Consider the following 12,923-nt stretch of genomic DNA (forward strand, 5'->3'; position numbering starts at 1 on the left):
CTGGAACACACGGGACAAAACCAGCAGGCGCACGGGCCTCTGGCAGGCACGCAACAGAACCAGCAGGCACACGGGCCTCTGGCAGGAACGCAACAGAACCAGCAGGCACACGGGCCTCTGGCAGGAACGCGTCAGAACCAGCAGGCGCACGGGCCTCTGGCAGGAACAGGTCAGAACCAGCAGGCGCACGGGCCTCTGGCGAACACAAAGCGGACTGCGGCTGCACAGAGCAGTGACTCAGCTCAGGCAGCGACAGCCGGATGCAGTCCTCAGCTGGCTTCTTGACCTCCAGGGGTCCAGAGTCGGCTGGGGGCTGGAACCCAGCCTCTGGGGAGGCCCTGGAGTGCGTCACAGTCTCTGTACTGGCCAGCTGTTGGGGACTGATTACTGCGTTATGTGGTGTGTCTCTCTGCTTGTAATGAACAGATGAAAAACAGTTCTTTTCGGGTTGGATGGACTTAACTTTTTGTACAGGAGGGGTTGGTGAAGATGATGGCTGAATAGGTGGCTGAGCTGATAACAAGGCTGATGAGTCTTCTACCAACTGAGCTATTGACTGGGCTATGGACTGCAACATAGTGTCTAATAAGTCTGGCTGTGGTGGAGGTGATGACTGAGCAGCTAACTGAGTTAGCGACTGCTGGGCAGCTGACTCAACAAACACAGCCCCGGAATAAACCGTCATACGAGCTGGCGAAACAGATGGAGCGTCTTTCCCACTCACCACAGCCGGCAGTTCTGAAGTCCTATTCCCCGGCTGTGTGGAGACGCGCCGACGGCGCGATCGTCGCTTCTTCCCGGGCAAAACCTCCGGCGGGCCGGGCAAAACCTCCGGCGGGCCGGGCAAAATCCTCACCGGCGGGCCGGGCAAAATCCTCACCGGCGGGCCGGGCAAAATCCTCACCGGCGGGCCGGGCAAAATCCTCACCGGCGGGCTGGGCAAAATCCTCACCGGCGGGCTGGGTTGGGAAGCGGTAGCGGCTGGTGGGTGAAGGTGCAGTTCGTGAAGAATGAAGTCCTGTGCGAGCGGGTGAAGAGAGCCGAGCAGCCAGGAGTGAGCAGAGATGAGCTGCTGTAGCCTGGCTTCTACAGCGCGGAGACACTCTTCCCCCTCATGCTCGAGCCATAGGTTGACCAACCTTGAAACGGAGTCAATTAATTCCTCCCGAAACTCCTGGGAAGGTGCGGATGCTGCTGGGTCCATGTTTGGTCGGCTCGTACTGTCACGGCTGGCGGAGGGAGCCGTGTGGTGTGGAGGAAAAGGAGGACCCAAGATGCAGCAAACTGATGATACGAGTGATGTTTTATTTACAAAGGTGGTGGTGACAAAAACAGGCAACGAGGTATGAGTACTTTACAAACGGAAACCTAAACTGGGAGAAACTAAGTGACAAACCTGAGACCATACAAAAGGGGTGCGGGGCAGAGAGACGCAGAGACAGGAACACCATAGAACGCAGAGGTAGACGGATGAATGCAGACGAGCCGACAACAGGCAGGAGAACACACAGGGCTTAAATACACACCAGTAATCAGGGGATGAGGGACAGGAGGGCAACACAGCTGGGAGAAATCAGAACTGACGGGACAGGGGAAATGTAAACTGAACACACTCACATCAGACAGAGACCTTCACAATAAAACAGGAAACTCAGACACGGGGAACCAAACAAGACACAGATCTAAACAGACAGCTTCACGAACAGATGGGGTGACACCATAGACAGACAGATACAGATGCAGACTCAGAGGCAGACCGAATATAACACAGAACTAAAACAATCATCATCTGGAAAATGATAACAAACTAAAAGCGCTGGGTCACCGACCCAGGACCATGACAACCTCCCACCCACTCCATGACATGCTGGTCAGTCGCAGGAGCTCGTTCAGTGAGAGACTGAGATTACCGAAAAGCACCACTGAACGACACAGGAAATCATTCCTGCCTGTGGCCATCTCCCTGTACAACGCATCCACTTAACACACTGTTTGCTGCTACAGCTACACATGTTTCTTTTCCAAATATTTATTTATAAGTGACTTATGTATGTATGTATGTATATATATGTATATATTGTACTATTCTTAGTTAGCGTATTGTCTGTCTTGTCTTAATGTTGGTTTAAAATGGAGCACTGTAACAAAAAATAATTTCCCCCAGGGATCAATAAAGTATTCTGATTCTGATTCTGATTACCATAAACCCATCATATCACAGTACTGATTCCAAAGGACAACCTGCACTATGTGTAGCTGTGAGATACGAATAGTTTTAACAAAACAGCAGCATTTGATGTTCTGGAAATAGATGGTTTACCTGTCTTGGTAATAGTCAAGTATATGGAAAAAAAATAATTATTGGAATATCTTGATCCCTAAACAACAGTTGAAACAGTTTGTGGGTGGACATGGATATAACTCACAATCTCCATTGTACTGACTTGCCGCTCTGTGAAAACAGCAGAACATCTGAACTAGGCTCAGTCTACAGACCGCGCAGGAGGTGAAAATAATGAAGGGAATTCAAATGTTCTGCTGGAGCTATGCGCTTTTTCCAGCCTCCATTGAAGCTGGGGCCTGAGCCAAAGTGTCTCATAGTGTAATGGTGCTCTTGTCTCTCAAATTTTAGCGCTCAGTAGACCTGCCATCTGTCCAGTCTCAGAGGTTCAGAGAGACAGTGATCCAAAATAGAAGCAGTATTAGAAAAGGTCAGATGCTGAGTAAAGGCATCTGTAAAATTACTCTTGGCATTATTCCGTTTCACAATGACAGATTTAGTACAGGTCTTTAATGTCTTTTCTATACAGGAGGAATATGCTCAGTCACAAATGAGGGTATTTTCTTTTTACTGTTAGTAATAATAATAACATTAATGCATGTTGCCCCTACATAATCACATGTTCTATGCCCTTGATGCGTAAAATAATTGAAGGGAGCATTGAGAAAATGCCTCTTAAAAAAGATTTGATTTGGACTAGAGCCAGAGCAAGACTGCAAATAGCAGGAGATAAATCTGCTGATGCACATTTTTCTGCATCTCTTGTATGTTTTGTGCGAAAGATTTGCACAAAACATACAAGCTCAGTCATTCAAAAATGAACCTATCCTAACACCATCCACACGAAGGCATGCTCAGGCCTGAAAACTCTGATCTATGGTGCTGCAGCAGGAATTGACCCTCATCGGATAAACTGCTCCAAATTGCTTCCCTGATATATTGCTAGCCCTTGTTACCGCTCTCCCCCCTGTCAATTTCCCCCATTCCCCTCAAGGTCAGCTCTGCGTGATGTTGGACAAAGTAGGAGAACAGCGCTCCTGTTACTGCTCGCCTGCTTCACATCCAGCTCCCCAGATCTCCATCCTCCACCCCTCTGCCCCTGTGCTCCAATCACATTTCAGATACACTAATGACTACAACCACCTTACTGCAGCACCACAGGGGTTAGAGGGGAAAGAACATGTTGACAACATAAAATGGCACCAAATCAAGGAAATGCAAGGTTTAGAAATACTATTAAACCCTAAAGACATTCAAGTGAAATGAATTTGAAAGTTGCTGACTGACACTTTGTCCTTTCATCCATTCACAATAGTTTACACTTTTGAAACAACAAGCTGTTTGACTGCTGTCTTTTTACAAGGACAAAAGTGTTATCTTGCACCATGAAAAAAATTCAGGTAGCATTTCAAATGGTGGACATAAGACTGACGTGACACCAGCATGAGAAATCCCTCGTGAATGTTTTCGTTCCTGTCATGAAGTGTCATTCCTTTGGTTATGTCATTTTGAGGGCAGAGTTGACACTGAGATGTTTTTGTTATAACAATTAGAGGTTTCTCTGTCATTTTCTTCCTTTGAACTATTCTCCTGCAAACCTTGAAAACCATCAAAGAAAATGTATCAGTAAATTTATACCAAACCCAGCCTTATAGAGACTTCTGTCCTGATCTAAAGATCAAAGAGTCAACGATGACGAAAGAAACATGAGAAAAAATTATTTTTTTTTAAAGTGACAAGACTACAAACAAAGAAGTAAATATTAACAGTACTGGTGACATCTGTGTGCTTATGTAACCAAGTATTATGCCCTGCTTGAGGATAATTGGCAGAAACTCACTGCGTATAACTACAAAAATAAAATATAAGACAGTTTAAAATAGCAAACTGCTGTTAAGTGATATAAAAATGTTCCCTTATGATAGCCACTACTGTAAAAATGTGTTCTTTTGGAGAAGGAGGCTCTTTATTTTTTGGCAATAACCATCGAATAGCAATTCTAAAGCTCGGATATTTAACAAGTTAGAACGTATCTTTGTAGCGTATCTATTTTTGTTCATTATTCACCTTTTGACCTTTTATATGACGTAGAGCACTTCGATATAGAGTGAAAGTATGGAGCCACCTTGTATTTCTGCTTCCAAGAAATCAGATCTTCTTGAAAAATTGTTTTGACGTAGTCTTGAGCAATTCTTTAGCCCTCCTGAAAATCTTTTAAAGTTTTTACTTTGGGCACTGGCTGATTTTAGTTTTTTTGGTAACATGTGAAATGTAACACAAGCAAAGAACTGATTTTAAATTTTATCCTTAGCTACTTTGGCAGTAGCAGCCTGTAACAAAAAACATCATTCCCCTCCTTTTCTTGTTTGAATGTACAAAAAACACTAAATATAACACGTTTGACGATCATAAAAAAGTATTTTGCGCAAACAAGGTGATTCGCGAAGCTGAAAGCTTGACATTTCTTGGCATGGTGTCCTTAAAAAATTGGGGAAAACTGGACAATTGGAGAACAAAAGAAGAATTGGCAGACCTAAAACGTAACCGCTGGTGAACTTTATCTGACAGTTATGTCTTTTAAAAAAATAGGAAACAAAAGAAATTGTCTTAGAACCCATTTTAAGGAAAAGGGGGAGAAAAATTTGAGGTATATAAAATTACACAAGAACTGTACTGAAAATCAGCAGCAACAGGGTTTATGGGGTGATGACAATGATTTCTGTTCAAATCATGTAGCAGCAGTCCATTTTCCAATCAAAAGTAGTGCAGAGTTGTTTTGTTTTTTGTTTTTAATATTCTACAGATATAATAGTGATATCATTTTAAAGCTTCAGTTGTGCATGGTCCATTATAAGTGTTTGCGAGAGAAGCAGTGTTTTTCTCAGAAAATATCTGATGTAGCATTTGTTCATACATTAAAGCAAAAATGATGTATCATGCTATTCTGCGACCATAAGTGACAGTTGGAACATAATGATAAATCTGTCAATTCAAATGCAACAAAGGAACGTTTACTTCTCAGCACAGCTTGTTGCTTGTAAAAGGGAAACATGGCTTTTTTTCTCAAGTTTTTCCTTTAAATTGATATACGAAGACAGACCTAGGACATGTTATTGTTCAAAGACAAATCCCAATAATTTAGCTGTAAGCAAAACAAGCACCAGGAAACAAGAATCAAAAGGGACTTTGTTGCTGTCCCTCCTTGTCTATCCCAGGGGTTCTCACATCACTTCCTAAAGTACTGCTTCATCAAACAATGGGACCCCTGCAATGAAGGAACATGCCACACCATAGGTACTTTATCTGTTTACACAGAAACCTACAGTGCTGAATGTTTGATCTGTGTGAAATCACCACCATAAGAAGAAAGACATTCCAAAGAAACCTGATATAACTCATAGAAACTTTTTTTTTTCTCTTTGTGCTCTAATAAACCATTTTTCCCACAAAAAAATTAGGTTATTATGGCTGAAGGAAATCAGTTATGGATCAAAAACATTAGAGAAAGTATAAGAGGAAACTTTAAGATAAAACAGTGATATGGAGCAACCATTTTTAATAACTCTAGTAGGATTTAGATTAAAAATACACATTTTTAGTCTTTAATGTATTTGATCTTTCTTGTTTATTTGCATAACTATCTGTGCAATCTATCAAGCCAAGAAGACATTCACCCACATGTCTACTAGGCTGGGATTTCTTTGGGAATACATTTTGTATATACATACACACCAAATGCATATAGCTGTATGGATGTGTTCTCACGTTATCCTAAACTGTATCAAACACTCTTATTGTTCATTGATCATTATCAATCTCAATGCAAACAATACACCATATAAATCACATCAGACTTTTGCATATACAGGTGAAAATATGGAGTCAATTTTTTATATACATATGATCAATAGACTGAGACTATACTCTGAAGCTCACAAAAAACTTCTAATAGCACTATAGAGAAATGTTTACATAACTGGGTTTTTCTTCAAATTGCCCTGTATTTGTATAGCACTTTTCTAGTCCCTAAGGACCCCAAAGCGCTTTACACAACCTGTCATCCACCCATCCACACACACACATATTCACACACTGGTGATGGCTACATTGTAGCCACAGCCACCCTGGGGCGCACTGACAGAGGCAAGGCTGCCAGACACTGGCGCCACCGGGCCCTCTGACCACCATCAGTAGACAACGAGTGAAGTGTCTTGTCCAAGGACACAACGACCGAGACTGTCAGAGCTGGGGCTCGAACCGGCAACCTTCCGATTACAAGGCGAACTCCCAACTCTTGAGCAGATCGTGGCTCAAGAGTTGGGAGTATATGGGACTGCACATTTTTAAATATGATTTCACAGTATTTCACTGATTAACAGCTGTTGTCAGTGATATTTTAAAAAGCCTGTCAAAAGCATGATAGTGAACAAGCAAGTGTGGGTGTGATCAATGGGCTTTTTTAATTATTTTAATTACAGAGGGAGAAAATCCAGGTAACACAACTGATAGACCTCGACATATAGCACTTTGTCCCAAAGGAATACTTTAATTTGAAGTGAAATGTGTATCTAGAGTATGGAAAAAAGTGCTTGTCAGATCTTAATTTAAAATGAAAGTGAGAATGTAGCTAGCAGACATGTACACGCCACATGTACAGAATGGTCCAAAGTCTTAATCTCAGGAAGTATTGTATAGCCGGATATATGTGTCCACAAAGGAGTACTTGAAGTACGCCATATGAGACAATATACTGTATGAGTGTGAGTGTGTACAGGTGTTTGTGTTTGATGAGAGGAAAGGAATCTTGTAAACCAACCAAGATCAAAACAAAGTTCATGTGACTTTTTGTTTTTCTAGTTTATCAGAATCTACTTCAGACTTGTAGCTTCTAATCATTTTACCAGTCTTTGGTGTGTTTTGCTATGTACACTGTGCATCTCAGAAGTGTGTAACAAAGTATTCAAATACAAACCAAAGACCTTTTTTGTAATTTAATATAATATCTGCAGGATGCAGGAGCTCTGGCACAGACATGGTTATTGGTCTATTTGTTCACATTAGGATGCACAGTCAGGCTTGAGCTTAGCCGCACAATTTAGTACAAATGAGAAAGATTAAATAATGTTATGACATTAATGCAGTCAGGTGTATCTAGAAACAACTGTGTGTGACTGCGAGTGTGGTAGCTATTGTAATCATTATCCAGGATATGAACCAAGAAATGCACTGTAGACATACAAAATGTAGTTGACTAGTGAAGCTTTTTCATTTTTGTCTTTAAACTTTGACAAGAAGTATATACAAATTAAGAGAAAATTTCATAATATTGTTGCAAGTACTAGCAGTTATTTTTCCATCCTAGTTATGTAGCTGTTGTAGGCCATGGTAACATTCCACTATATACTGGTCTGAGCAGTACAAGCCAGTATACTGAATCAGAAATGGAGCACACTAATATTTGTACCAGAAACTGATGGAGACAAATCAATAAAAAAGTTTGTTTTACCTACAGATCTTTTGTATCTTTTATATTTTTTTTCCAAAATAACCAACTGTATAGTACAAGTGGTTCTTCTATTATGTAGAAAAAGATTTTTTTTTTTTTTTTTACCATTTGAGTTACATGTTACACTTCTTAAGGTAAGGGTTACAGAAAACACTGTAGACCAGGCAGTGTCTTGGGAATCAGTCACAGCAATGAACAAAGCACAATGCCAGTGTATGTTGTCTGAGAGTGCCCTTGTTCAAATGAGAACATATAGTGCTCTTACTACAGCTTATAAAAACTCTATATAGGCTGTGTCTCACATAGCTGAGCTAATCAATTCTAATCCCTTTGACAATGAATAAGGTATTTTACTGTAGTGCTCTCTAAACCCAAGAGTGGCCTCAGACATTTTTTTCTGCTAAACAGTGTGGAAGAATTATGACTTACAACAAAACAGCTCATAAAAGAATTATACATTATACAAGGTTTATATATTATAATTATTTATTATTATTATTATTATTATTATTATTATTATTATTATTATTATTATTATTATTATTATTATTATTATTATTATTATTATTATTATTATTAAATCTATCAATCATTCCGTTAACACAAAGTAAAGAATTTTTTTAACTCAGGGGATCATGCTTCACTTCATGCGTCAGTTACTCAAGCATGTGAAAAAAAATTATATAAATTAAGCAGAGTTTAAATTCATCGTTGACCACACTCAACAATATCAGCATGCTAGTCAGTTTTACTGTACGTGGCTGAAATTGCTATTATTATTACCTAAGAGTGCAAACACACTGTACTTTACTGTTGAAACTGAAATGTTGTTTGTTTTACACGACTGCGCTTTCCATTCTGTATAACCTGCAGCCAGCTTAGTAAACATAAACCCCTCGTCATGCTCAGAAACCTCTCTGCTTCTGCCTGTTTATACAATAGGATTAGAACAATTAACTCCCAAGGCAACGTCAGGTCTGACACGTAGACACAGATAACCAGATATTCTAGGATGAAATAGAAGACAGTGTGACGTCATTGTTCCTGAGCCTTTGAGTTGAGAGTTGGCTCTCTGAGAGTGATTATGCTGATAAAGGCGGCAGGTTCTGTACTTGACAGAGAATCCTATTATTTCTTTGGAGGGACTCCATAAGGAGACATAGAGATTGTACAGGCTATTGCAGGTCACATAAAAGATACAGTCAAAGCAACAAGAGAAGAGCATGTTGTGGTTTAATCTGACAGAATCACTTGAGTCCTTTTTGGACTGAAGGCAGAAAAAGCAAGTAAAATAGGCATGCTAACACCCCTGAGGGGGCTAATTCAAGTCATATATGGTGATTTTCAACATTTCCTCCTTTATCCTACTATGTGGTGCTAAATGACATTGTTCAAAAGGAACAATTAAAGCTGGAAATGTCATGAGTGTTGTAGAGATGTGGTCATAACACATTTTGAATTGATGCCAGTGTTATTCAGTCCTTATTATTTAATTCCATGATGACCATGAAAGTATAACAAAATCATTCATCATTTATTAAGAAGCTGTTGAGGTATATTTTTTAAAGCAAGAAAAAACAATATATCAGTCTTGTAGAGAAACTAAACGTTTGTTTGATTTTTTTATTTTTATTTCTCATATGATGGCAATGATGATATGCTATGTGCCAGTTTATTGTGAGATGTTTCTCTGAAAAAGTAAAAACTCCTCTATTAAACTTCATGTGGGAACAAAAACTTAATTGTACATTGTTCAAGTAATGCCATGTGCATGGCTCAAAGTGAAAGGATGCACTTAAATGTTAAAGAAAAAGTTCCTCTGTTAAGAACTGTGTATTCAGCCTTTGAACGAAACTAGCAGATACAAATTTGAATGCCTTTGTCCCCAAATCCATTTCTATTCCTCACACTCTGCTCCTGTGAATAAATACCAGCCCAGGAGAAAACACTGAATTGTAGGTGTTGCTCTATTGCATCCTCTGTTTGAAAAGCAATAAAAAGCATTGGAGGATGAAAAATGAGGTGAACTACACAAAGCAAGTTAACAATAAGAAATAATGTTTCAAGGGTGTCAAGAATTTGAAGGCATTTTGGAAGCACATGCTGTTTCAGTAACCCAGTGTACTCAGGCCTTTCCTGTCCCAAGCCCTGATACAGACTTATAAATAGTTCCTCAGGGAATCTGGGAGAAAGGCTCAACAAGGAATGACACAAAAGTCTTTCTTTCAGGTGGCTGAATAAACAATGTCCTTCATATTTGTAAAATTGATTTCCTATAAAATTCAAGTGAATGGCACTGATAACAGCATCTAATCTTCTGGAGCGCAGGCATTATTATATCCTCTTGGAGCACATACAGTCATGGATACTATAGAGTGCAGTATGCAGGGCCTTAGTCTGACCTTGTGTGTCAGCTCAGCACATGACAGAGGGGTGGAGAAAGCACCGTAGGGGCATGGCTCTACGTGTTGCATAGCCAATAAGATCTTGACTGGCCTCACCATTTAGCACCATTGTGTCCAGATTGTCCAGCTGTTTGATCTGGGCACTGAATGAACTCTACTTTATTCAGATGAAACAGTGACAGTGTTGAAACTTGTAGCCTGGCACCGACTCACTGATTTTTTGTGGACAGTCTGTGAAACAAATGTAGTGTTTCTTTTTTGTATTTTTTTAATATATATCCAAAGCCACTCAGTCCGATTCTGTGATGTCTGCACTGTGTTAACGTCCCTCAGAGACTTTATCTGCAGAGCTCATCTGTCCCTGTTCAAGAGTTCCTGCTAAGGTAAGATCCTTGATATACATATAATATTTGCCAGACATCATTTTTAAAATAATTACTTCAAGAACTAGTCTGTTTCCAGTTGGATATTCATAAAAAATGGATTGCTTTGTTAGTGTTATAACAATACTTATTATGTGAGAATGCAATATCCCTGAGCAAATATTTAACACATTATTCTCATCTATAATTAAACAGACAAATTCATTTCTGTCTAAAATTGGTACTAGAAAGCTGGGGTCAGAAAAGGCCTGAAGCGGGCAGAATGAATGAAAAGTCTTCCGCAAAAGAGCCCAATTTGGCACAAATTTAAAATTGCGTGGTTTCTCAACCATATTAAAGGTAATTTCTTTTTTATTTTCATTATTCTTAGTTTGACAATTTAATTCAGGCAACATATGGGTACATAGAGTTGAGACTAAAATTAATTACTAAGAAAAGGAGATACATTTACCAAACTTAATCTTATGAATTCAAATTAAATCAGTTGAGCCTCACATCTTTAAGCACAGGCACCAAATCCTTTTGTATATCTGCTGATGTCCTCTGCTGAGCCCACCCTGCTTTGTGCTGGTATGTGTGTTGTCAAGTGGCACTTTCAGGCCGCCCACTTTGGCTACTTTATTTAGACCTTTACAGCGTGAGGGGAGTTTGTTTTCATACCTCTGCATGTTTGTCTACTCCTTCCTGGCTTGAATGAATTGACTCTCGGCAGTTTTTACTGAATTATTTGATATTTTGCTCTTTATTTTAGAGACAGGCAGTCAATCCTTAGTGAGAACTTATCTGTTTTATTCATTATTTCTGCAGATTTACTATTCTATCCTGGGGTCCTGTCTGTCTTAACTTGTTCCTCCATTTATCATTTAATGTCAACTGCTGAATTTTTATTCTTTAAAAGTACAGATAGTCCTGTTTCTGTTGTAACAACATTTCCTGGCATATTATCCTGTTTAAGAGTCTAGACTTTATTCAATCTTTTCATTCCCTTTTCTCGTAATTTCATAGTTTCCAAAAGGAGAAGGCTCCTTGATCGATTAAAGGTTAAAACCTTTTTTAAAAAACTTTTACACTTAACCTAAACTAACTCAAATGTTATTGTTACCTACAGTGTGTTGAACAACATTGATTTTTAAAGTAGCATTTATTAAGAAAGGCCAATAAAAAACGTGGTGCAAACTTAGACATTTAGGCTTTGTAAAATAATATTGCTGTATTGTGGTCACTTCATGGAAAAATCTTTGGGCTGTCACAATGTTATTGGTAAAACATGATTAACTTTGATATGAAGCTAACCAATGGACAGGTAACATCAAACAACACTGAACTTTCTATGGATATGAAAACACAAGATTAAACTGGAAGCAACACATTAAAAAAGAAAAGAAACTATGACAAAATATATATCTATTTTGAGTAGAAAACTAATACAGTTACGTTTTCTAATGCTGGTTGCAGAGAACATCATCAGAGTACAGAGCTGCAGTTAGGACACCTTTTTGTTTCCATGTTTGTGGCAGTTTGTGTATGTATTTGTCAGTGCAGAGTCTATGGATAAGCTTTTCAGCACAAAAGTTTTTCCATGCAGCCCTCCCAAAATCCCAATTGCATGTTTCTAAACATAAATGAATGCTCACTGGTTGACAAGTCGGCCAGAACATTGAAGTATGAAAAGTACAGACACAGTGCAGTTGGTTGATGGACCAATTTAATGTTCCTCAAAAACAACAGTCATTTAGCATTTTTACTTGCATAAAAAAACAAATACTCCTTGTTAGTGATAACCAATAATGTCACACACACAACTTATTTCTTTGATATGCAAAACTGATTTGATTTAGTGGCAGTGTAAGTTCTTATTTCTCTCAGTGTATTGCTGCTGCAAGATAAAGAAGGAGGCACATTTACAGCTGCACAGCAGATGCTAAAATCCCAGCTCAATAACAAAAGTTCTTTAAAACATTAAATATTCACTACGTGCTGCACACAACTGGTTTATCCAATAAGTTTTCAGAGTCCTAACCCAATTCATCAACCAAATCAAGTCCTCCTTGGCTGAAAAACGCTACATCATCAGCCATTCCAGAGCGTAGCCCTGAGCTATTGAGCAGTGTGAATTCAACCTGTGTTCGTGGTCTGATCGATGTTCTCTCTGGATAGTCTCCCCTGTGTAAACAATACAGTAAGTTGTTTGACTCTGCAGATGGACTCGTATTCATCATTTCTAAAGTGAAACTGTGTGAGATCAGCGGGTGGGAGTTTAGTAAATGCATGCAGAGATCAATTCAAAGCAAAGCAAGGCCAGAAATGCCATGTTTAATCTTGAACATAGTTATTAAAGTTGGGGAAAT

Source organism: Astatotilapia calliptera, chromosome 5 (genome assembly GCF_964374335.1).
Source record: "Astatotilapia calliptera chromosome 5, fAstCal68.1, whole genome shotgun sequence".
NCBI classification, from domain to species: Eukaryota; Metazoa; Chordata; class Actinopteri; order Cichliformes; family Cichlidae; genus Astatotilapia; species Astatotilapia calliptera.